The sequence below is a fragment of the Stegostoma tigrinum genome, unplaced genomic scaffold, assembly GCF_030684315.1.
Source record: "Stegostoma tigrinum isolate sSteTig4 unplaced genomic scaffold, sSteTig4.hap1 scaffold_91, whole genome shotgun sequence".
Classification (NCBI taxonomy): Eukaryota; Metazoa; Chordata; class Chondrichthyes; order Orectolobiformes; family Stegostomatidae; genus Stegostoma; species Stegostoma tigrinum.
This window is the reverse complement of record NW_026728816.1, coordinates 788676-813778: the sequence shown is the minus strand read 5'-3', so window position 1 is coordinate 813778 and position 25103 is coordinate 788676. Positions and strand designations below refer to the sequence as shown.

Here is a 25103-nt window from a genome sequence, read left to right as displayed (position 1 = left end):
AAGTGTAGCATTTCCTGCGGTTGCAGGGGAAGGTGCCGGGTGTGGTGGGGTTGGAGGGCAGTGTGGAGCGAACAAGGGAGTCACGGAGAGAGTGGTCTCTCCGGAAGGCAGACAGGGGTGGGGATGGAAAAATGTCTTGGGTGGCGGGGTCGGATTGTAGATGGCGGAAGTGTCGGAGGATGATGCGTTGTATCCGGAGGTTGGTGGGGTGGTGTATGAGAACGAGGGGGATCCTCTTTGGGCGGTTGTGGCGGGGGCGGGGTGTGAGGGATGTGTTGCGGGAAATACGGGAGACGCAGTCACGGGCGTTCTCGATCACTGTGGGGGGAAAGTTGCTGTCCGAGAAGAACTTGGACATCTGGGATGTGCGGGAGTGGAATGTCTTATTGTGGGAGCAGATGCGGCGGAGGCGGAGGAATTGGGAATATGGGATGGAATTTTTGCAGGAGGGTGGGTGGGAGGAGGTGTATTCTAGGTAGCTGTGGGAGTCGGTGGGCTTGAAATGGACATCAGTTACAAGCTGGTTGCCTGAGATGGAGACCGAGAGGTCCAGGAAGGTGAGGGATGTGCTGGAGATGGCCCAGGTGAACTGAAGGTTGGGGTGGAAGGTGTTGGTGAAGTGGATGAACTGTTCGAGCTCCTCTGGGGAGCAAGAGGCGGCGCCGATACAGTCATCAGTGTACCGGAGGAAGAGGTGGGGTTTGGGTCCTGTGGAGGTGCGGAATAGGGACTGTTCCACGTAACCTACAAAGAGGCAGGCATAGCTGGGGCCCATGCGGGTGCCCATGGCCACCCCCGTAGTCTGTAGGAAGTGGGAGGAGTCAAAAGAGAAGTTGTTGAGGGTGAGGACGAGTTCGGCTTGGCGGATGAGGGTGTCGGTGGAGGGGGACTGGTCGGGCCTGCGGGACAGGAAGAAGCGGAGGTCCTGGAGGCCATCTGCATGCAGAATGCAGGTGTATAGGGACTGGACGTCCATGGTGAAGATGAGGTGTTGGGGGCCAGGGAATTGGATGTCCTGGAGGAGGTGGAGGGCGTGGGTGGTGTCACGGACGTAGGTAGGGAGTTCCTGGACCAAAGGGGAGAAAATGGAGTCCACCTGGAGATGAGTTCGGTGGGGCAGGAACAGGCTGAGACGATGGGTCGACCAGGGCTGGCAGGTTTGTGGATTTTGGGAAGGAGATAGAAACGGGCCATGCAGGGTTGGGGAACACTGAGGTTGGAGGCTGTGGGTGGGAGGTCCCCAGAGGTGATGAGGTCATGAATGGTGTTGAAGATGATGGTTTGGTGCTCGGGTGTGGGGTCATGATTGAGGGGGCAGTAGGAGGTGGTGTCGGAGCATTGGCGTCCGGCCTCGGCGATGTAGAGGTCAGTGCGCCCTACTATCACTGCGCCACCCTTGTCTGCGGGTTTGATGGTGAGGTTGGGGTTGGAGCGGAGGGAGCGGAGGGCTGTCCGTTCTTCAGGGGAGATGTTGGAGTGGGTGAGAGGGGTGAAGAGATTGAGGCGGTTAATGTCTCGACGGCAGTTGGAGATGAAGAGGTCGAGGGAGGTTAGGAGGCCTGGGGGTGGTGTCCAGGAGGAGGACTTGTGTTGGAAGCGGGTGAAGGGGTCAGTGGAGGGAGGGTTAGGTTCCCGGTTGAAGAAGTAGGCGTGGAGGCGAAGACGGTGGAAAAACTGCTCTATGTCCAATCGTGACTGGTATTGGTTGATGTGTGGTTGTAGGGGGACAAAGGTGAGCCCCTTACTGAGGACTGACCGTTCGTCCTCAGTCAGTGGGAGGTCTGGGGAGACGGTGAACATGTGGCAGGGCTCAGTGTGGCTGTCTCCTCTGGGGTTGCTGGCTGTGGAGGCTGTGGGCGGAGCGATGAGGTCGTCGGCCGTGGGCGGGGTTCCGTCGGCAGTTGGAGTATCGGGGGAGGCGGCAGCAGCTGCGGTGAGGGTGGTGTGTGAGGTGTTGTATCTGTGGAAGTGGAGGTGGTGAGTGCAGCAGCGGTTCCGGAAGTGGTGTGGCCGGCGGAGGCGGATGTGACGTCATCGGTGGGGTCTCCGGCCGTGTCTTCATGTTCAATGGCGGCGGGGCAGGTACAGACTCGGGATTTGGGAGGCGCAGGAATCCTCTTGTGGGTGGCAGGGGCCCGTGAGTTGGTTGTACTTAGGATTTTTGGTGTCCAGTAAAGCTGAGTGGAACTGGGTGTTCAGTCTGTGGATCCTGCGGCGGATAAAAAACAGCAGGGGTCCTGTGCAGGTCTGGGAGAGGGAGGCTCTGAGCTGGGGCAGGCTGGATTGCAGTGTGTGGAGGTGCCGGCGCATGGCTGCGAGTGTCTGTTTCAGGAGTCGCAGGGAGAAACGCTTCTGAAGGGTCTGAATATTCTGGGTGTAGAGGTGATGTCAGCCTGTCTGCTGTGTTCATCTCCCTTCCTCCTTCCCCCCCCCCCACCTCGTCCTGCTCCCTTCTCCCCCCCTCGTCCTGCTCCCTTCTCCCCCCCTCGTCCTGCTCCCTTCTCCCCCCCTCGTCCTGCTCCCTTCTCCCCCGCCCCGTCCTGCTCCCTTCTCCCCCCATCGTCCTGCTCCCTTCTCCCCCCCCTCGTCCTGCTCCCTTCTCCCCCCCTCGTCCTGCTCCCTTCTCCCCGCCTCGTCCTGCACCCTTCTCCCCGCCCCCGTCCTGCTCCCTTCTCCCCCCCCCTCGTCCTGCTCCCTTCTCCCCCCCTCGTCCTGCTCCCTTCTCCCCCCCTCGTCCTGCTCCCTTCTCCCCCCCCTCGTCCTGCTCCCTTCTCCCCCCCCCGTCCTGCTCCCTTCTCCCCCCATCGTCCTGCTCCCTTCTCCCCCCCCCTCATCCTGCTCCCTTCTCCCCCCCCCTCGTCCTGCTCCCTTCTCCCCCCCCTCGTCCTGCTCCCTTCTCCCCCGCTCGTCCTGCTCCCTTCTCCCCGCCTCGTCCTGCACCCTTCTCCCCCCCCCTCGTCCTGCTCCCTTCTCCCCCCCTCGTCCTGCTCCCTTCTCCCCCCCCTCGTCCTGCTCCCTTCTCCCCCCCCGTCCTGCTCCCTTCTCCCCCACCTCGTCCTGCTCCCTTCTCCCCCACCTCGTCCTGCTCCCTTCTCCCCCACCTCGTCCTGCTCCCTTCTCCCCCCCTCGTCCTGCTCCCTTCTCCCCCCCTCGTCCTGCTCCCTTCTGCCCCCCTCGTCCTGCTCCCTTCTGCCCCCCTCGTCCTGCTCCCTTCTGCCCCCCCTCGTCCTGCTCCCTTCTGCCCCCCCTCGTCCTGCTTCCTTCTCCCCCCCTCGTCCTGCTCCCTTCTCCCCCCCTCGTCCTGCTCCCTGCTCCCCCCCTCGTCCTGCTCCCTTCTCCCCCCCTCGTCCTGCTCCCTTCTCCCCACCTCGTCCTGCTCCCTTTTCCCCCCCTCGTCCTGCTCCCTTCTCCCCCCGTCGTCCTGCTCCCTTCTCCCCCCCTGTATTGATCTCATCTTTGACTCAATACAAAAAACCAAAAAAATGAAACCCAATGAGATGAATTTTGGATCAGTAATTATACATGGCATAATTTGACAGAAAATGCACTGTTGTTAAAATAATTAGCAATTCAACCAGAAAGGCCACTAATGTGAATCCTGGATCTGTGTATCATTTGAAATTACTTAATTGTATAGTTTTAGTATTTGACCACAAGATGGAGAATTCTGTTCAGGTGATGTTGTAGCCAGAAGATAGAAAGATGATAGAAATGTTTGGAGAGATATGGGCCAAGCACAGGCAGGTGGAACTAGTTGAGTTTGGGATTGTGATCAGCATAGACTGGTTGGGCCAAAGGATCTTTTTTCATGCTGTATGACTCTATGAAACTCAAGCTTAATTGTTCGAAACTCACATTCAGACATATCTAACCTTTATCATAATCTTACAGAAAGATAGCGACTTTATCCCTCAGAATTGCAGAGTCTTTAATTTTACATCCTCAAGACATTTAGCAGGGATAGCATGGATTATAGAGTGAGTTGAGTAGATTGGTTCATGATTAATTCTGAACTGAATTTGATTTATTTTACATTTTTAGACAACATCAGGTGAAGATGTGCGTGATTTCAGCAAGGTGCTGAAAAATAAGTAAGAAATATTTTGCCAAACATCCTCGCTTGGGTTATTTACCAGTACAAACAGCTCTAGAAGGCGAGAACCTTGAGACGTAAGTTTATTGATGTGAGATTTACTAATGTATCAATGCCCATTTGGGAGTTGACAAATATTGCAGCATTATTCATTCTGCAGCTTTGCAGGAGAGTGAGGTTGTCCATTTGCGCATATGTCAGAAGTAGACAATACAAAAACAAGGGGGGCTTAACTGATATCATTGGTCCTCTCGCCTTCAAAACAGTGTAGTTACTCAGAGAGTACATTTGCTGAGGACTTGTTGATACTGTCACTAACGTGCAACCTTCCTTGATATCTTTCTCTGTCCTCAGTTCTGTCTTTAAAAACTACAATCAATTACTCTCTCCTGAAAAGAAAAGAACCTTTGGCTGAACATAGAACAAAGAACAGTACAGGCCCTTCGGCCCACGATGTTGTGCCGTCCTATTATCCCATTAAGATCAAACTACCCTGCATACCCTTCATTTTACTGTCCTTCATGTGCCTATCCAAGAGTCGCTTAAAAGTCTCTAAATGTATCTGCCAGCAGCGCATTCCACACACCCGCCACTCTCTGTGTAAAGAACTTAGGTCTGACATCTCCCCTATTCCTTCCTCCAGTCACCTTAAAATTTCTCCCCCTCGTGCTAGTCATTTCTGCTCTGGGAAAAAATCTCTGACTATCCACTCCAGCTATGCCTCTCATCATCTTGTATACCTCTATCAAGTCACCTCTCATTCTTCTTTGCTCCAATGAGAAAAGTCCTCGCCCCCTCAACCCTTCCTCATAAGACCTGCCGTCCATTCCATGCAGCATCCTGCTAAATCTCCTCTGCACCCTCTCTAAAGCTTCCACATCCCCCCTGTAATGAAGCGACCAGAACTGAAGGCAATATTCCAAGCGCTGCTCCATCCCCATGAACGAATGCTGGATTCCAAATCTCTTTCCTCTTAATGCTTTAAATTCATTGCTGTCTTTCGTGTAATTTCATACTTGAATTCACCGGATCAACTTGCCCCTGCATTTCTGAGACGCTCACAGGGACCGGCCCCCGCAGCCCTCTCCCGCTCACGGCGATTTGCCTCCGCAGCCCTGTCCCCCTCACGGAGACGGGCCCCCACAGCCCTGTCCCGCCCACGGGGACGGGCCCCCGCAGCCCTGTCCCGCCCACGGGGACGGGCCCCCGCAGCCCTGTCCCGCCCACGGGCTCCGGCCCCCCGCGGCCCTGTCCCGCCCACGGGCCCCGGCCCCCCGCGGCCCTGTCCCGCCCACGGGCCCCGGCCCCCCGCGGCCCTGTCCCGCCCACGGGCCCCGGCCCCCCGCGGCCCTGTCCCGCCCACGGGCCCCGGCCCCCCGCGGCCCTGTCCCGCCCACGGGCCCCGGCCCCCCGCGGCCCTGTCCCGCCCACGGGCCCCGGCCCCCCGCGGTCCTGTTCCGCCCACGGGCCCCGGCCCCCCGCGGTCCTGTTCCGCCCACGGTCCCCGGCCCCCCGCGGCCCTCTCCTGCCCACGGGCCCCGGCCCCCCGCGGCCCTGTCCCGCCCACGGGCCCCGGCCCCCCAGTCGGCATGGAGGAGTTCGACTGAAGGGTCTGTTTCACTGCTGTACAACTCTACGACTCTGTCTCTTTCTCTCTCTCTCCCATTTTCTCCAAACCCACCCCCTGCCCCACTCACACAATCTCTGTCTCTCCATCTCTCTGTGTGTGCCTCACTCTATGTCTCTGTATCTCTCTCTCTGTCTCTGTATCTCTCTCTCTGTCGTCTTGTCTCTGCCACTTCGCTGTGCACTTCTCTGTCTCTCTCTTTCTCTGTCTCTTTGGTCTGTGTGTGTGTGCGCGCCCCTCTCTGTCTCTCCTCTTGTCTCTGCCTCCCTCTGTGTGTGCTTCTGCCGTTCTCTCTCCCCTGTCTCTCCGTCTCTCCCTGTGACCTCTCTCTGTCCCCTCTCCCCCGCCCCCCTGTCTTTCCCTGTGTCTCTCTTCCTCTCTGTCCGAGCCTCTCCACTCGCTCAGCAGGCAGCGTTCTGGGTTTCGTTCGAACAAAGTTTAAAAATCTCTGTTTAAACCCAGCCCATCCGCAATCAGACTGCATTTCTAATCCCCTCTCTCTCTCACACACACTCTGTCTCTTTCTCGCTCGCAGTCAATCCCCTTCCTCTCCTGTTCCTACTCACGCCTTTTTCCCCCTCTCCCTCGGCGACGAGTCCGCTGTCTGGATCCCTTTTCCCGGGAGGGGCTGAGGACCCAGGGTTTCGGCAGCGGGGATCATCGCACCACGCTCCCGGACCCCTACAACCCCCTGTTCTCCAGCGGCCTCCAGCATGACCACCGGGCTAGGAGCAGGCATCCGGGCTGCTGGAGCGCTCGCTGCTCAGTGGCTCGGCCCTGCGCCGCCTTTGCCAGGACCGGGGATCCGAGGTGGGAGAAGGCCTCTTTGCCCGGCTCCTGGGCACAGCTACCTGCCTGAACAGCTGCCTGGCACCGAGCCTGCGCTCCCCGAGTACCTGGCCGCGGTACGCAACGCCTTCCGTGGCTGAGCAGCCGACAACGATCTCCGACTGCAAGGTCACAGTGGGGTTTGGGGTGAAGGGAGGACTGGGGACATGAGCACGGTCCCTGTTTCACATCCTGCGCCGCTCCTATCACAAAGCGAGGGGTTGGGAATGTATGTTTTGGGGGTGAGAATACCCCTCCCCGGGTGAGGGGAAGGCTGGGGACATTGGGAGGGTGTCTATTATACAGCCCTGCGCGGGTTTCCGTAGCAGAACTGCCTACAGCTCTCCGACTACAAGGTAAAGGGAAGGAGCGGGATGGGATGGGGTAGGCGTTGGAGGATAGCCGTCCTGGAAGCGAGGGGACATGGGGAGAGTCACTATCATACAGCCCTGTGACTGAGTGGCCGACAGCTACTGCAAAAGGGGCGTGGTGGGGGTTGGGTTCGGAGAGGGGTGTTGTCGGGAGGTTTGGGGTCACGGGCAGCGCTGCTTTCTGCAGCCGAACAGCCACTGCCACAAGATGAGATGGGAGGAGGTTTAGGAGTGAAGGGATGCCCCCTTCCCCCGCGGCTGTGGGAAGTGGAATCTTTATCGCACCGCCCTCCGTAGCCGAATAGCACTCCGACGACCAGGTGAGAAGGCAGGAGGGGCTCCCGGGGATGAGGGAAGAACACAACCACTGTCAGTATAAGGTTAGGGGGTGAACATACCCCTTCCTGGGGCTGAGGGGAGCTCTTGATGCCCTGCGCCAAGCGAACAGCCGAGATGGAGCCGCAGCTCTCCGACTACAAGGGGACCCTGTCCCAGAGGCTGGAGCATTTCTAGCCGGAGCTCGGAGGGAAAGGGTCATCGCACCCAAAACGCTACCTCGGGACTTTTTCTTCACAGATGCTGAGCATTTCCAGCAACTTGTGTTTGCATTTCCACCCGGAGGTGGGTTTGTGGAGAGTCACCATGGGACACGAATGGGTGTGGGGTTGGGTGAGGCAGTGACAGAGACTGTCGAGAGAGACAGAGAGAGGCAACTCCTGTGTCACGGTTTGGAAAATCTCCGGCAGTTCTTAATTTCTCTCTCAGCCGAAGGCGCTGTGTGCTTTGGTTTCCTTTCCTCTTGTACTCTCTCCCCCTGTGAATAAAGCCAGAGTGAGAGAGAGTGAATTTGTGGTGGGAGAGAGAAAAGGGACAGAAAGATGGAAATAAAGGAGCATGACAAGGGAGTGAAATTCGGGCCAGCAGAGGTGAGAGAGGGGGAGAGAATCAGAGTGAGGGAGGAACAGCAAGAAAACACAAACAAAAGAGAATGGGAGGTAACGAGGTGTTCATGAGCATGAACACAGCAGGACATGCAGCATCAGAGGCCAGGGAAGCTGATGTCAGGATGTCTGCTGTGTTCAACTCCCTCCCCCCACCGGCTCCTCCTCCTCCCCCCCACTCCCCGCTCCTCCTCCTCCTTCCCCCCCCCCGTCCTCCTCCTCCTTCCCCACCGTCCTCCTTCTCCTTCCCCTTCCCCCCCCCGTCCTCCTTCCCCCCCCCCCGTCCTCCTTCCCCCCCCCCCCGTCCTCCTTCCCCCCCCCCCCGTCCTCCTTCCCCCCCCCGTCCTCCTTCTCCTTCTCCTTCCCCCGCCGTCCTCCTTCTCCTTCCCCTTCCCCACCGTCCTCCTTCTCCTTCCCCTTCCCCACCGTCCTCCTTCTCCTTACCCCCCCCCCGTACTCCTTCTCCTTCCCCTTCCCCACCGTCCTCCTTCTCCTTACCCCCCCGTCCTCCTTCTCCTTCCCCCCCCACCGTCCTCCTTCTCCTTCCCCCCCCCACCGTCCTCCTTCTCCTTCCCCCCCCACCGTCCTCCTTCTCCTTCCCCCCCCACCGTCCTCCTCCTCCTTCCCCCCCCACCATCGTCCTCCTCCTTCCCCCACCCCCGTCCTCCTTCTCCTTCCCCCCCCCCCCCCCCCACCCCGTCCTCCTGCTCCTTGCCCCGTCCATTCATCCATTCCTTCCTCCCGTCAGGCCTCACTCCCCCCCTCCAGCCATCCATTCCTCCCTCCCTCCCTCCCTCCAGCCATCCATTCCTCCCTCCCTCCCTCCCTCCCTCCAGCCATCCTTTCCTCCTTCCCTCCAGTCAGTCAAAACAACAAAGCAAATTACACCACACGAACAGGCCCTTTTGCCCTCCAAGCCTGCGCCGATCAAGATCCTCTGTCTAACTTCTCACCTGTTTGCTCACGGTCTGTGTCCATTTGCTCCCTGCCTGTCCGTGTACCTGTCCAAATATATCTTAAAAGATGCTAATGTGTCTGCGTCGCCCACCTCCACTGGCAATGCGTTCCAGGTGCCCACCAACCTCTCTGTAAAGAACTTTCCATGCATATCTCCCCTAAATTTTCCTCCTCTCACTTGGAACTCATGACCCCTAGTAATTGAGTCCTCCGCTCTGGGTGGCAAAAGCTTTTTGCTGTTCACCCTGTCTATACCCTCATGATTTTGTCGACCTCAATCAGGTCCCCCCCAATCTCCATCTTTCTCATGAAAATAATCCTAATCTACTCAACCTCTCTTTGTAGCTAGCACCCTCCATACCAGGCAACATCCTGGTGAACCTCCTCTGTACCCTGTCCAAAGCGTTCACGTCCTTTTGGTAATGGACACAGTACTGTAAATGTGGCCGAACCAAAGTCCGATACAACTGCAACATGACCTGCCAACTCTTGTACTCAATACCCCGTCCAATGAAGGAAAGCATGCCATATGCCGCCTTGACCACCCTATTGACCTGTATTGTCACCTTCAGGGAACAATGGACCTGAACGCCCAGATCTCTCTGTTCATCAATTTTCCCCAAGACTTTTCCATTTACTGTATAGTTTGTCCTTGAATGTGATCTTCCAAAATGCATCACCTCGCATTTGCCTGGATTGAACTCCATCTGCCATTTATCTGCCCAACTCTCCAGTCTATCTATGTTCTGCTGTAACCTCTGATCGTCCTCTTCACTATCGGCTTCTCCATTCCTCCCTTATAAGGTGATTAGTCAAGACTTAGGAGGCATAGAATGGGTTAGCAAAATGCAGGGGATGGGGACAATTGAATTGTGGAGCTGGTTTAAGGAACAGATATTGCGTGTCCTTGATAGGCACGTCCCTTCAGGCAGGGAGGAAGCGATAAGCTAAGGGAACTGTGGTTAACTAAAAAAAACTTGTATCTCTCGTTAAGCAGAAGAGGGAGGCTGATGTGATGATGAGACCAGATGGTTCAGATGAGGTGATGGAGAGCTACAGATTAGCTGGGAAGGATTTAAAGAGAGAGTTAAGAAGAGCAAGGAGGGTACATGAGCAGACATTGGCAGGTAAATAAAGGAGAACCCGAAAGCTTTCGATAGGTATGTGAGGAATAAGAGGATGTCTGGGGTAGGCATAGGGCCAGTCCAAGACAGAAGTGGGAAGTTGTGTGTGGACGCTGTGGAGATTGGAGAGGTGCTAAATGAATATTTCTCATCTGTTTTCACTGAGGGACAGGAGAATATTGTAGAGGAGGTGACTGAGTTAGAGGCTACTAGAATTGAAAGGGTTAAGGTTAGGAAGGAGGAAGTGTTATCAATTCGACAACGTGTGAAGGTAGATAAAACCCCTGGGCCTGATGGGATTTTTCCGAGGATTGCCTGGGAAGCTAGGGAGGAGGTGGTGGAGCCTTTGGCCTTGATCTTGGAGTCCTCATTGTCTACAGGTTTCGTACCAGAGGAGTGGAGGATTGCAAATGTTGTGCCCTTGTTCAAGAGGGGTAGTAGGAATGACCCAGGCAATTATAGACCTGTGAGCCTTGGGTGTGTTGTAGGAAAAATTTTGGAAAGGATTATAAGAGATAGGATTTATAAACATCTAGAAAGCAACAATGTGATTGGAGATAGTCAACATGGATACGTCAAGGGCAGGTCATGTCTCAGAAACTTCATTGAATTTTTTGAGAAGGTGACCAAACATGTGGATGAGGGTCGGGCAGTTGGCGTGATGTACATGGACTTGAGTAAAGCCTTTGATAAGTTTGCCCGTGGTAGGCTATTGGAGAAAATACAGAGGCACGGGATTGAGGGAGCTTTAGCCATTTGGATGAGAAACTGGCTTTCGGTAAGAAGGCAACGAGTGCTGGTTGATGGAGAATATTCAGCCTGGAGTCTGATTACTGGTGGTGTGTCTCAAGGATTTGTTGTGAGACCACTGCTGTTTGTCATTTGTGTAAATGACTTGGACGCAGGCAGTGGTGGATGGGTTAGTAAGTTTGCAGATGACACTAAAGTCGGTGGAGTGGTGGACATTGTGGAAGAATGTTGCATGTTGTAGGGAGACTTGGATAAACTGCAGAATTGTCCCTAAAGTTGGCAAATGGAGATTAATACGGATAAATGTGAGGTGATTCACTTTGGGAGGACTAATAGGAAGGCAGAACACCGGGTCAACGGAAAGATTCTTGACAGTGTAGGTGAGCAGAGGGATCTTGGTGTCCACGTGCATAGATTCCTGAAAATTGCTACCCAGGTAGATGGTGCTGTTCAGGAGTCTGATGGTGTGGTAGGTTGCAATGGTAGAAGGATTGAGTTCCGGAGACGTGATGTCATGCTGCAACTCTACAAACACTAGTGCGGCCTCGGAATCGTTGGAACAAGTGCAGAGGAGGTTTACCAGGATGTTGCCTGGTCTGGAGCGAAGGTCTTGTGAAGAAAGGCTGAGGATCTTGGGCCTGTTCTCATTGGGGAGAAGGATGCTAAGAGGGAATTTAATAGAGATAATACAAGATGATCAGTGGTTTAGATAGGGTGGACAGTGAGAGTCTTCTTCCGAGGACGATGACTTCAGCTTGTACAAGGGGGTGCAGCTACACATTGAGGGGTGATGGTTTTAAGACAGATGTCAGAGGTAGGTTCTTTACTAAGAGAGTGTTAAGGGCGTGGAATGCTCTGCCTGCCAATGTTGTTACCTCAGCCACATGAGGGGCCTTTAAACAGCCCTTGGATAAGCATATGGTTGACGATGGGGTAGTGTAGGGGAATAGGCTTAGATTAGTTCACAGCTCGGCGCAACATGGAGGGCCGAAGGGCCTGTTCTGCGCTGTGTTGTTATATGTTCTATTACAGTTCACAGATTACTCTCCCACACATTTTAGTGTTAAGTGTGAAGAGGATAATGAACGTCTGCAGAAGGACACAGAAAGTGTAAGTGAATGGACAAGGGTCTAGCAGATGGAGTGCAATGATGGAAAATGTGAGGCTATCCATTTTGGTGGCAATTCGGGCAAAATGGAGTATTACATAAATGGTGAAAAATTGTAGCATGCTGCTATGCAGAGGGAGCTGGGCAGCCTTGTGTATGAAGCACAAAACGTTTGCAGACGCAGCTGGTAATTGAGGCAACAAATGGAATAGTGTCCTTTATTGCTCGAGTGATGCAGTTTAAAAATCGGGAGGGGATGCTCCAGTTGTATAGGGTGCTGGTGAGGCTTGATGTAGAGTAGTTTGTACAGTTTTAGTCTCCTCACTGGAGAATGGATGTACTGGCACTGGAGGGGGTGCAAAGGAGCTTCACAAGATTGATTCCAGAATTGAAAATGTTGCTGTATGGGGAGAGTTTGAGGAGACTACGATTGCACTCACTGAAACTTCGAAGAATGAGGGATGTTCTAATAGCAACTTTTAAAATTACGAAAGAAATACACAGGAAAGGAGCACTGAAGTTGGTTCCACTGATGGGTGAAAGTACATCTCCGGGGCACAGCCTCAAAATAAGGGTGAACAGATTTAAGACTGAGTTGAGGATGAGCTTCTTCATCCAAAGGGTTGTGAATCTGTGGAATTCTCTGCCCAGTGAAACAGTTGAGGTTCCCTGGTTGAATGTTTTAAAGGCCAAGACAGATAGATCTTTGAACAGGAAAGGAATTGAGGATTATGGTGAATGGGAGGGTAAGTGGAGCTGAGTCCGCAAAAAGATCAGTGATGACCTTATTGAATGGCGGAGCGAGCTGGAAGAGACAGATGACCTACTCCTGCTTTATTTCTTATGTCCATATGTCCTTAGATTGCCATCCTTGTCATTCCTCCTTTCCTGGAATAGGCCAGATCTGAACGCTGATCAGTAGGTCTTTAAATAACTTCCACGTATCAAATGTCGACATGTACAATAAGAGCTCCTCCCAATTAATACTGCTCTGCTCCTACCTGATACTCCTTCCCCCAATTTAGTAGCTTCCCACAAAGTCCTGATAATTCATAGCTATCTTAAAATGTAAGAAGAGGCGATCACCTCGTTTGAAGAAGCTCCTGGTTCAGTGTTTTTCCCCATGTGGGAGTCAGCTACAGGTTTTCTTGTTCCAAGATTGGGGAGGAAATGGCCGAGTGGTAGTATTACTGGACTGTTAATTCAGAGAGTTAGATAACATTCTGGGGACCTGTGTTCAAATCCCAGCACAGCAGATGGTGGAATTTGAATTGAATATAATAGAAAATCATGAATGAAGAATCTAATGATGACCATGAATCCATTGCCAAATGTCAGAAAAACCCACCTGGTTCACTGATGTCCTTTAGAAAAGCAAACTGCCATCCTTACGAGGTCTGGCCTACTTGTGACTGCAGACCCACAGCCATATGATTGACTCTGAACTGTCCCCTGGGCAACGAGGGATGGACAATAAACACTGCGTAGCTAGTGATGTCCTCCTCCCATTAACAAATAAATAAAATTGGATTCTACGTCTTCCGATTGAAGATTGTTTCTTGTTCTCTCAGTAATTTCATCGCTTAGTCAGTTTCCCTCCTGCCTGTCTTTTTGGAATGTCACGTAGCCCTGCACATTTACCTCCAGTGTTGATCTCCTTATAACCATGTCTTTGAAATAGCTCTCAAATCATGCCCGCCAACCTGTATGTGTGCTATTAATTTGTTGATTTTGTTCTGAATACAATGAGCACGTAAGCAAAGAGCCATTAATTTAGCTCTATAACTTTATTTCACCTCTTGACAGTATTTACAGCTGTTTTCTGTTTCTACATGCTGTCTTTTGCAATCCCACACTGAGTATTGTTATCTCAATAGTTCTTGAATGTCAGATCGTGTGTATTCCTGGGCGACTCTGCTCGTGTGGTCTGTGGAGTTGTGGAGGTCGCAGTTCTAGGACAGCCATTTCATAGGCCTCTGCTGCAGGTTAGAAGAAAAGACAATCTCTTGCTCTGAGCTCTGCAAACCAGGGCAATGTCAAAAAGGAAACAAGGTCAAAAGAATTTCAATAAGAATCTCAAAATTAACTGCTGAATTCACATAAGCATTCCGGGGATCGCCCAACTTAGTGGCCACAACATCCCACTTTCTTTTCTTCACAAACAATCCAAAGGCTGAACTATCCGTATCCCTCTTAACGGTTATGTTTTTTGAGCTAATTTCTTGTTTCTAACTTGTGTGTATTTGTGGTGCCTTCTGACTTCTTGCATTGAGCAATTGATAAACTCACTCTCTCACTAATTTAGTAAAACCTGGTTTTATAGAATCCCCGGTGTGGAAACAGGCCATTCAGTTCAACAAGTCCGCAGCAACCTTGCAAAGAGCATCCCACCCAGACCCATCCCCATTCCCAACTCTATCCCTGTCAGCCTGCATTTCCCACGGCTAATATACCTAAACTACACGTATGTGGGCACTGTGGGTAATTCAGCATTCCCAATCCACCTAACCTGCACATCTCTGGACTGGTCAAAACAATGATTCAATATGAATTAGTTAGAATGCAGCTGTTAACAGCAATCCTCCGTCCCTGTGTTGGAGCGAGATTTAACATTCAAGATCCAAAATGATACACTTGAACAAGGTAGTTCAAAACAGCCAGCTCTCTGATTGAGGTTGTTGACTTGCTCGCCGAGCTGGCTTGTTTTCATTGAGACGTTTCGTCACCATGATGTGTGACATCATCAGTAGAGCCTCCAGCGAAACAATGTTACTCTACTCTGTCTGGAATTTATACTGTCCGGTCAGTTACCATGAGTACTGTCATTTTGGGTTTTGATCTGTATGGTTTTGTATGTGGGGGTCCAATTGTATCTGTTTGTTGGCTGCATTATGGGTGGAGGATCACGCCTCTCATACGAAACTGGGACAAGGTAACCATAGTAGCCCAAGCCAAGCATAGACCCGCAGAGGGATTCTCGAGGCATGGTTCTCCACCCATTCTCCAATCTCACATTCTTGGTCTCTTCAGTTTGAATATGATCACTCAACCATAGCCTTTATGACAAACAACGTAGTCTTAGTTCCCATAATCTTCAAACAGGACTGTCCAGACAGATCCACTTGTTCTCATGATTTCGTCTTCTGTTGGAGGGATTCTGAAATGTCTGCATTCTTCCTCAACTGAGCATTCCTTGCGTTCGTGGTTGACAGAGCTCTCAGCTGTGTCCAACCCATCTCCTACACTTTGGCCTCCCCCCTGATGATGTGCACTGGTCCTCAAAGCCCAACCCATCAATATCCACATCTAGAAGAACATCAGCCACGATTTCCAACAAGATTCCACCACCAGGCAAATATTCCCCTCCCCTCTCTTGTCAGCCTTCCGCAGAGACCATTCCGTCAGGACACCTCAGTCCACTCTTTATCCATTCGCAACACCTCCCCATTACCCGACAGCACTTTCCATGCCACCACAGAAGGCATAATATCTGTCCATTTACTTCCTCCGGCTTCATTATCCAAGGCTTCCAGGAGAAGCAGCGATTTACCCACACCACTCAATCTAGTCTACTGTATTCACTGCTCACAATATGGTCTCCCTCTGCATCGGGGAGACGAAACACAGACTGACCAACCGCTTGGCAGAACACCTATATTCTGTCCGTAAAAATGGCCCCAAGTTTCCAATTGCCTGTCACTTGAGCACTCCATCATGATCCCTGGGCAAAATCTCTGTCTCAGGCTTGCTGCAGTGCTCCAGTGAGTGCAAGCTAGAAGAAAAAAATCTCATGTTTGCGTTGCAGAACACCTCCGCTCGGTTTGCAATAAACAACAGCACCTCCCAGTCGCGAACCATTTTAACTCCCCCTCCCATTCCTCAGACGACTTGTCCATCGTGGGCCTCCTGCAGTGCCACAATGGTGCCACGCAAAGAGTGCAGGAACAGCAACTCATTCCGCTTGGGAGCCCTGCAGCCCAATCGTATCGATGTGAAGTTCCCAAGCTTCAAAATCTCCCCTCCCCGACTGCATCCCAAAACGAGCCCAACTCATCCCCTCCCCGCACTGCATCCCAAAACCAGCCCAGCTTGTCCCGCCTCCCTAACCTGTTCTTCCTCTCACCTATCTCCTCCTCCCACCTCAAGCCGCACTTCCATTTCCTCCTGACTAACCTCATCCTGTTTGCTTGACCTGTCCGTCCTCCCTGGACTGACCTATCCTCTCCCGACCTTCCCACCGATACTCTCCTCTCCACCTATCTTCTTTTGTCTCCATCTTCGGTCCGCTTCCCCGTCTCTCTCCCTATTTATTTCGGAGCCCTCTCCCCAACACCCTCTCTGATGAACGGTCTAGGCCCGAAATGTCAGCTCTTGTGCTCCTGAGATGCTGCTTGGCCTGCTGTGTTCATCCAGCTTCACACTTTGTTATCTTGGATTCTCCAGCATCTGCAGTTCCCATTATCTCTGGATAAAGGAGAAGATAGGTGGAGAGGAGACAGACAGGTTAAAGAGGCGGTGGATGGAGCCAGTCAAGATGAGTGTACGTGGGGAGTTAGGGAGGGGATCGGTCAGTCCAGGGAGGACAAACAGGCTAAGGGGGTGGGATGAGGCTGGTAGGTAGGAGATGGGGGTAGGGCTTGAGGTGGGAGAGTGGGTAAGTGGGAGGAAGGACAGGTTAGGGAGGTGAGGATGAGCTGGGCTGGTTTTGGGATGTAGGTGAGGAGGGGAAATTTTGAAGCTTGTGAAATCCACACTGATACCATTAGGCTGCAGGGTTCCCAAGCAAAATAAGTGGTACTGTTCCTGCAACCTTTGGGTGCCATCGTTGTGGCACTGCAGGAGGTCCAGGATGGACAGTCCATCTGAGGATTGGGAGGGGTAGTTAAAATGGTTGGCGACTGGGAGGTGCAGTTGTTTAGTGTGAACCAAGCCTCCGCTTGGTTTCCCTGACGTAGAGGAGGACCACACAGATAGTGGGAACTGCCGATGCTGGGGAGTCTAAGATAACAAAGTGTAGAGCTGGATGAATCAAGGGCTATGGGGAGAGTACAGGGAAGTGGAGTTGAAATGCCCATCAGCCATGATTCAGATGCCAGAGTGGACTTGATGGGCCAAATGGCCTTACTTCCACTCCTCTGTCTTATGGTCTTATGAACACAACAAGCCAAGCAGCATCATCCAGCTCTACACCTGTTATCTCAGATTCTTTTGTGTCCAATTCCTGACAAAAGATCTGGACCAAAAACGTCAGCTTTCCTACTCCTCTGATGCTGCTCAGCCTGCTGTGCTCATTCAGCTCGACACCTTGTTATCATGGAGACAGCACATGTTAGGTGTCTTTGCTACATCAAGTCTCCTGAGTGTCATAACCTATATGACAATGTGTATCAGCTCTGAACTTATTTGTATGTTGAAGCCATTCATGTAATTTGCATGTGAATAAATTTACATTTGGGCTCTGGTGAAATACAAAGAAACCTAGACTTGTTTGAAAATTAAATCGACTTAATTAATTCAGTCATATAATTGGCATAAAAATATAAGAAATTAATCCTACTCAAAATCTTGGAGATGTGTTTGTTTGGCATTAGGGTATTGAAGGTGGAGATGTGGTCAATAAGTAGGAGCTTGATGTAGATGCCCTTGTTATCTGGACGTTCCAGAGGTGTGTGTAAAGCCAAAGAGAGGACATCGACGATGGATCTGCTGCATCAGTAGGTGAATTGCAGTGGATCAAGGTAATGTGGGAGGGTGGAGTTGATGTGACCCATGACCAACCTCTCAAAGCACTTCATAGTGATGAAAATGGATGTAAGAGCCACTGGGCAGCAGTCATTTGAGGCTTCTGGAAAAATTTGCTGACGTTCAGTGCGGGGATCTTAAAGCTTTAGCATGAACATCAGAAAATTGGAGAAGCCTCGAGCATATGAGTACAGGTAGCTGAGGGTAGGGAGGGCGGGAATTACAGAAATCAAAGAGGGCAAGACACAGAGAGAGAGAGCGAGAGAGACAGAGATCAGAGTGAAGAAATGATTGGCCTGGTAGGCAGTGGAAAATACATGATTTTCCATGGAACATGCAGACATCTTCGAAAAACAGGACATTGAGTTTTCAAAGTTTTGGAAATTAGTGTTATAGTTGATTTAGAGTGAATCAAATTGCTGTTCACACCATTGCCATCACCTTGCCCTTGTCAAGACAGACATGGATAAAGTTCTCAAAGCTGATAGAAAATTGAAAGCACTGGCATCCTGTGACGATGGTACGTTTCCTTCCTTTAAAAATAATGCTTGCAGCTTAATTGGCATAATAAAGAGCACAGGGGCTCTGCTTGACACTGCCGCCTCACGGCACCAGCAACTTGGGTTCAATTCCACCCTTTGACTATCTGTGTGGAGTTTGCACATTCTTCATGTGTCCGCATGGGTTTTCTCTGGGTGCTCCAGTTTCCTCCCACAGTCAAAAGACGTGCAAGTTCGGTGGATTGGCCATGCTAAATTTCCCAAGGAGTTCAGTGATGTGTAGGTTAGGTGAGTTATGGGTGGATGGGTCTCGGTGGGATGCTTTGAGGGGCAGTGTGGATGTGTTGGACTGACGGACCTGTTTTCACACTGTAAGGATTCTCTGATTCATGATTCTATGATTTTACTGAGCACAAAGGTACAATATTAGCCCGTCATATTTGTCTCACCTCTTGACACATTGACAAGAAAGCTTTAATTTCAGTTTCTGTGCATTTTCAATGTGTCTGCTGTCTCTAACAAGGCTTGACTGTATCTCCTTCTCTAATGCACATCTCCTGTCCCCTAACAAGTAGAGGTGTCACTTGCTTTTCATTCAGTACCATCAGTAAAACAATAGCCTCCATATTCCAAGATAATAAAATGTGAGGCTGGATGAACACAGCAGGCCAAGCAGCATCTCAGGAGCACAAAAGCTGACGTTTCGGGCCTAGACCATTCATGAAGCTTTTGTGCTCCTGAGATGCTGCTTGGCCTGCTGTGTTCATCCAGCCTCACATTTTATTATCTTGGAATTCTCCAGCATCTGCAGTTCCCATTATCTCTGATACTATTTTAGCCTCCATATTCTATCCAGCGGCTTCTCTTAACACTCACACACTGTTCTTTTTTCCCTCCAGGTATTGACCACTCATCATTTCTTATTCCTCTCCTCATCTCATCTCTCTCACATACGCTCTCTCGATCTCTCCTCTCCCTATTCTCCCCCAACACTTCACTCAGGCACAAACAGAAGTTCACAGTCACACTATGTTGCACATGCATATCCTATCCCTCATGCACAAACATACTATCCACACACACTGACCGCGGACAGACACACGCGGACAGACACACACACACAGAGTCACGTTCTCACTCATTCATACTCCATACTGTCATACAATCATGCATGGTCTTGCACACATTCCGTGGCACACTTGCATGCCCTGTTCGCAGGATCTTTTGCCAATGTTCATACTCTCAACTACACACAGACACACACACACAAAACTCTCCCTCACACACTTGGGCTTACAAATTCACTTGCTCTCAAGCTCACTCGCTCTCACAGACACTCTCACTGCCTCATGCATGCTGTTACATTCGCTTTTGTGCTGACTCTCGTTTACACACTCTTGAGCACAGTCACTGGCGCACACATTCTGTCCTGCGCACGCTCACACTTTCGTGCACTGTCTTTGCACTCTTGAACACAATCATATGTTCACCTCTCTCTTGCACACAGTCAATTTGATTTAGAGTATTCATTATTACATGTGCCTAGGTACAGTGAAAAGTTCTGTGATGCATGCAGTATAGACAGATCATACCATACAAGGTGCATTAGTGAAATGGAACATAATGACAGCAACAGAGAAGATGCACAGAGAGCAAGATCAAAATTAGATTTAAAATTTTAAGTGTTCTATTCAGATGTCCAATAACAGTGGTGAAGAAGCTTTTCTGGGATCTGTTCACACATGAATACAAACTTTTTGACACCTTCCCTTCAGAAAAGGGTAGAAGAGAGTGTAATTGGCGGGTGAGAAAGACCTTTGATAATGTCAGTTGCTTTCCCGAGGCAGCAGGAAGTATAGGTGGAATCAATGAGTGGAAGGCTGATTTGCATGATGCACTGTGCTGTGTTCATGACTGTGGAGTCTGTTGTTTTCTTAGGAAGAACAGTTGCCAAACCATGCTATGATATGCATCCAGATAGGATGCTTTCTCTGGTACATCAATGAAAGTTGCCCTTTATATTTGAATTGCCTTAGCCTCCTGGGAAGTAGAGACATTGGTGTGCTTTTTTGCCCATTGCGACGATCTGGGTGGACCAGATTTTTCACAGTCATTGATGTGACTCCATTATGGCGTGTTAACCAGATCAACAATGTCATTAAAAATATCCTGAAGGAGGAGGACTGTAAGACGCAGCTCGATGTACACTTTGGTAAGATGAGTGATGAGGTCTTGCATCAAGTGTTCCGAGAGCTAGGCAGTGGATTAAATAGCAGAACCTCTAAAGTTGCAATCTCTGGATTATTCCTGGTGCCACATGCTGAGAAGGCAAGAAAAAGGGGAAGAAAACAGATGAATGCTTGGCTCAAGTGTTTGTGTTTGGGGAGGGATTTAGACACATGGATCTGAAGGACAATTTGTGGGGATGGTATATCCTCTACAAGTTGGCTGGTCTGCAGCTGAAGCAGAAAGGAACCAAAATCCTTGCACAAGGGTTTGCTAATGTGGTGAGGAATTTAAGCTGTCGGCCTCCAAGCAGTGGGCAATTGAAGAGCAGGTAATTCACTGAGGGGTGAGAAAATAATAATATAAAGATTATATTAGTGGATTTCAACTGCACAACATTAATTGAGATAACATAAAAGTTTGACTTGGGAAATAATTCTTTAAATACATTTGAGAGATTATTTAACATCACCATGTAGACGAGCTTGTAAGGGACCTACTTCTGGGACACAAAGGCAGTGTTCAAGGTGACAGTGGCTAAGTGCTTTAGTGATAGTGACCGCGACAACAGACTTTTCAACATGGGAGAGGAGATCTGTTTAAAAAAAAATGTTTTTGGTTTGGGGTAAGGCATATTTGACTGAAACAAGGCAGGATCTGGGTGTAATATTTTGGGAAGTTAGTTGAGGGCGAATCTACAGCAGAAAAGGAACTGGGAGAGTAAAGGCCAGCTATGTTCCGTTTTGGGTGAAATTTATGATCAACAAGCCTGGAGAACCCTGGATCTTGAGGAATGTTCAGGACATGTTTATGACAAGTGCAAAGGGAGCAAATGAATGGATGACTAGTGACGTATAAAAATGAAGTGTGAAGATACGGTGGTGGCCAAGATTGGAAAGAATATCAAGATATTCTGCAGGCATATCAAGCAGGAGAATAACCAGGGAAAGAGTAGGGCCAATTAGAAACCGGGGTGTACGAAGGGTGATGGGGCAATCTGTGTTCAGAACTGAAGGGCATCGATACAGTTGACAAGTACCTCCCATCTGTCCTCCCTTCAAGGAGGAGCATTGATGTCTATAAAGCAGGAAGATGCAGTGTGAAATTGAAATTATTGGCTGGTTTAAAAGTGAACAAATCCCCACGCCCATATGAGTTGTTTCCAAGACTGCTGTGGGAGAAGAGAAAGAAAATCTCTTCAGAGATAGTAGGAACTGCAGATGCCGGATAATCTGAAGAAACAAGGTGTAGAGCTGGATGAGTGCAGCAGGCCAAGCAGCATTAGAGGAACAGGACGGCTGATGTTTGGAATCTGGACCCTTCTTCAGAAATGGGGCAGGGGAAGGGGATTCTGAAATAAATATGGAGAGAGGGGGAGGCGGATTGAAGATGGATAGCTGAGAAGATAGTTGGAGAGGAGACAGACAGTTCGAAGCGGCGAGGATGAAACCAGTGAAGATGAGTGCTGGTGGGGGGTTAGAACATAGAACGATACAGCGCAGAACAGGCCCTTCGGCCTTTGTTGTTGCACCGACCAGTGAACTAATATAAGCCCACCCCGCTACACCAGCCCATCAGCGCTCATCTGCTTACCCAAGGACTGTTTAAATGCCCCGAATGTGGCTGAGTGAACCACATTGGCTGGCAGGGCGATCCACGCCCTTACCACTCTCTGAGTAAAGAACCTGCCTCTGACATCTGTCTCAAATCTATTATCCCTGAATGTGTAGCTGTGCCCCTTTGTACAAGCTGAAGTCATCATCCTCGGAAAAAGACTCCCACTGCCCACCCTATCTAATCCACTGATCATCTTGTATGTCTCTATTAAATCCCCTCTTAACCTTCTTCTCTCCAATGCGAACAGACCCAAGTCCCTCAGCCTTTCTTCGTAAGACCTTCACTCCAGACCAGGCAACATCCTGGTAAATCTCCTCTGAACCTTTTCCAATGCTTCCACATCCTTCCTGTAATGGGGCGACCTGAACTGCACGCAGTATTTCAAGTCAGGCCGCACTAGCTACATCTTTTAATATACTAGCACAGAGTACATCAGGTCCCAGATACCTATCGACCTTTAACCCCATTAGTTCCCCGAGCACCTCTTCTCTGGTGATATTTCTTGTCTGCTTTTTGCTCTTTGTTCACTAAATAGTTTTGAGATGGTATTTGTGCCTTTTGCTGTGAAGACTGACATGAAGCATTTATTTGTCTCATTTGCCATTTCCTGATTCCCCATTATTATTTTTGCAGCCTCCATTCTTTAAGGGATCTGCGTTCACTTTGACTTCTTCCTTCCTTTTCATTTGTTTAAATAAGCTCTTATTGTCAGTTTCTTTTCTATTTCTCGACTTTGAAATCTTTCCTTATTTCTGGTTTCCCACTAACCTTGGGCACTGACTGTTGAATTGGCAGAACATTGGAGAGAATGCTGAGGATATGGAAGTTTTGGTCTGGTGAATAGTACTCGACATGGTGCTGTTGCCCCCACTCCTGCTCAGGTGTCTCCCAGTTGAAATGCCAAATGGGACCCTGCCCATGCTCTTCACAGCTGCCCTGCAGCATTAAATGGCTGGAGGCAGGACATGGGGCGCCTCTTTGATGGAAGTTCTACCTTGTAGAACTCCTGGCCACTTAGAGCCCAGAAGAGTCTGAAGTTGCTGATGGCTGGATGGCAGGTCCCGGACGAGAGGTTCGGAGTGGTCGAGGGTTGTTCGGGGATGTTGAAACGTTGGATGAGAGTTTAAGGGCGTGAAGTGCCTTGGATCAGGCCAAGGGGCCTGTGGATGAGGATCCCCTACCAACTCAGTTTTTCGAGGCTGGATTGTGCATGTAAAGCTCACTGCCTTCCTGATTGACATCTATCTCCTTACGCAATAAATTGCCATCAATTGATCTCAGCAGGCCAAAGGATAGGCAGGCTGCTTGACAGTTCCCCAGAAGTTCCACACATGTACGCACAAGTGCCCTCCAGATTTTATGTGCTCCTTCCCACCTTTGTATTTGTGGGATGGGGCTGTATAATGGAGCTCGTACAGTGCTAAAACGAAGAAGTTATCCTGAACCTTGAAATAGGACTGGAATGATGCACCCAAATCTGGGACTAAACTTCAAGAGTAATAATTTTGGTAGTATTGAGTAATAATGATGAAATTTACCCAACCTGTTTTAGGATTGTGACATTTTATCAACAAATTTAGCTAATGCTATTTTCATTGGAGTACAGGGGATTAATAAGTAGTTAATGGAGACATAAAGGATTATGATTGGTTGGGATAAGATAAACGTGGAGAGGCTGTGTTCCCATGGCTGGTGGATGATGTTACAAGGAGAAGGGAATGCATTCATGTTTTGGGGAAAAGATGTAGGGCGATGTAGAGGGGAATTTTTTTCAAGCAGTGAACGTTCATGGGCCAGGATCTCTCTGCCTGTGAAAGGGTTAGAAGCCGAGAAAATCAACGATTTCACTCAGATGAATGCATATCTCTGGGAGCTTCATTCCTCATATTGCCATTAGATTTTATTTATGGAGGTTCTGTTGTATTTGGAGTGGTTCGATTGGCATTCCATGTTTTGACCATGTTTGCCAGATTTTGTTGGCATCATGTGAACTAAAATGAATTGATACTTGTTTAACTACTAATTGTTTTTGGTAGATGCTGTAGAACATACCATGTGTATGACAAAGGAGCAAAATTACAAGAGAAATCTAGTTCAAAACCGAGGTAACAGAGCGCCTTTTTAAAATGAACAAGAATGTGTGATTAACACACTTCATAGCTGCAACCTAGTGTGATTTAAATGAATGCTGATTACCAGCAGTGAAATAGGGGTTGTAAGATCCACTATTTGAAACGAGTAAAGAGCCAATTAGTTTGTACTTTGGATTTGGGTGTAGTGAGAATGCACGTCGGTTGAAAGAGATGGATGTTTTAGTTTAAATTGTACTGAGTCCTGCTTCATAAATATAAAGGAGGGCTTCATAACATACAAAGCTACTGTTCCTCCACCATTGTTCTGCAGAAATTACTGAACCAAACGACAGAATATGACCAGCATCATAAGACCATAAGACATAGGAGTGGAAGTGAGGCCATTCGGCCCATCAAGTCCACTCTGCCATTTAAATCATGGCTGATGGGCATTTCAACACCACTTCCCTGCATTCTCCCCCTAGCCCTTGATTCCTTTTGGGATCAAGAATTTGTCGATCTCTGCCTGGAAGGCATCCAACGTCCTGGCCTCCACTGCAATCTGCGGCAATGAATTCACAAGCCCACCACTCTCTGGCTGAAGACGTGTCGTCTCATTTCAGTTTTAAATTTACCCCCTCTAATTTTAAGGCTGTGCCCACGGGTCCTAGTCTCCCTGCCTAACGGAAACAACTTCCTAGTGTCCACCCCTTCTAAACCATACATTATCACTGACGGTTCCCTAGTTAGATTTGACATCGTGCATTTGAGAAGGAAATGGCCTGTTTCCTTCATTCCAGAGTACTTTTGTGAATCATTGTATTTATTTCTAGGCCAAATACAGGAATTAATTTTATTTGATAGCTCAATAAGTTAAAACTGTAATCAAAGTTAGTTTTCTTCCTCCTTTGTAGTGGATCTGTTGGAGTTGCACACAGCGCAATGCGTCTTTGATCAACACAAATTGACACAAACCGAGCAACTTCTGAATGTGACTGAAGTAATCAACTGTTTAACGTCCATTTATGATGTTTTGGAACAAAACCACAAGGACTTGGTCAATGTGCCACTCTGTGTCGACATGTGTCTGAACTGGCTGCTGAACGTATTTGATATGTATGTATGATTTACACTTTAATGTAGTATG

At 49.8% G+C, this 25103-nt stretch overlaps 1 long non-coding RNA gene across 3 annotated transcripts; it reads left to right on the top strand.

The window, feature by feature from the left end:
* The first annotated feature begins 1746 nt into the window (after window positions 1–1746).
* On the top strand, window positions 1747–24899 carry LOC132209410 (uncharacterized). 3 transcript variants are annotated; one of them, XR_009445506.1, is made up of 3 exons: window positions 1747–2082; window positions 4042–4170; window positions 23921–23980. It is a non-coding gene; the product is annotated as an uncharacterized LOC132209410 (long non-coding RNA). The 3 variants fall into 3 exon arrangements; XR_009445508.1 differs by lacking the exon at window positions 23921–23980 and adding an exon at window positions 13677–13706; XR_009445507.1 differs by lacking the exon at window positions 23921–23980 and adding an exon at window positions 24871–24899 and having other exon boundaries at window positions 1750–2082.
* Window positions 24900–25103: the final 204 nt, after the last annotated feature.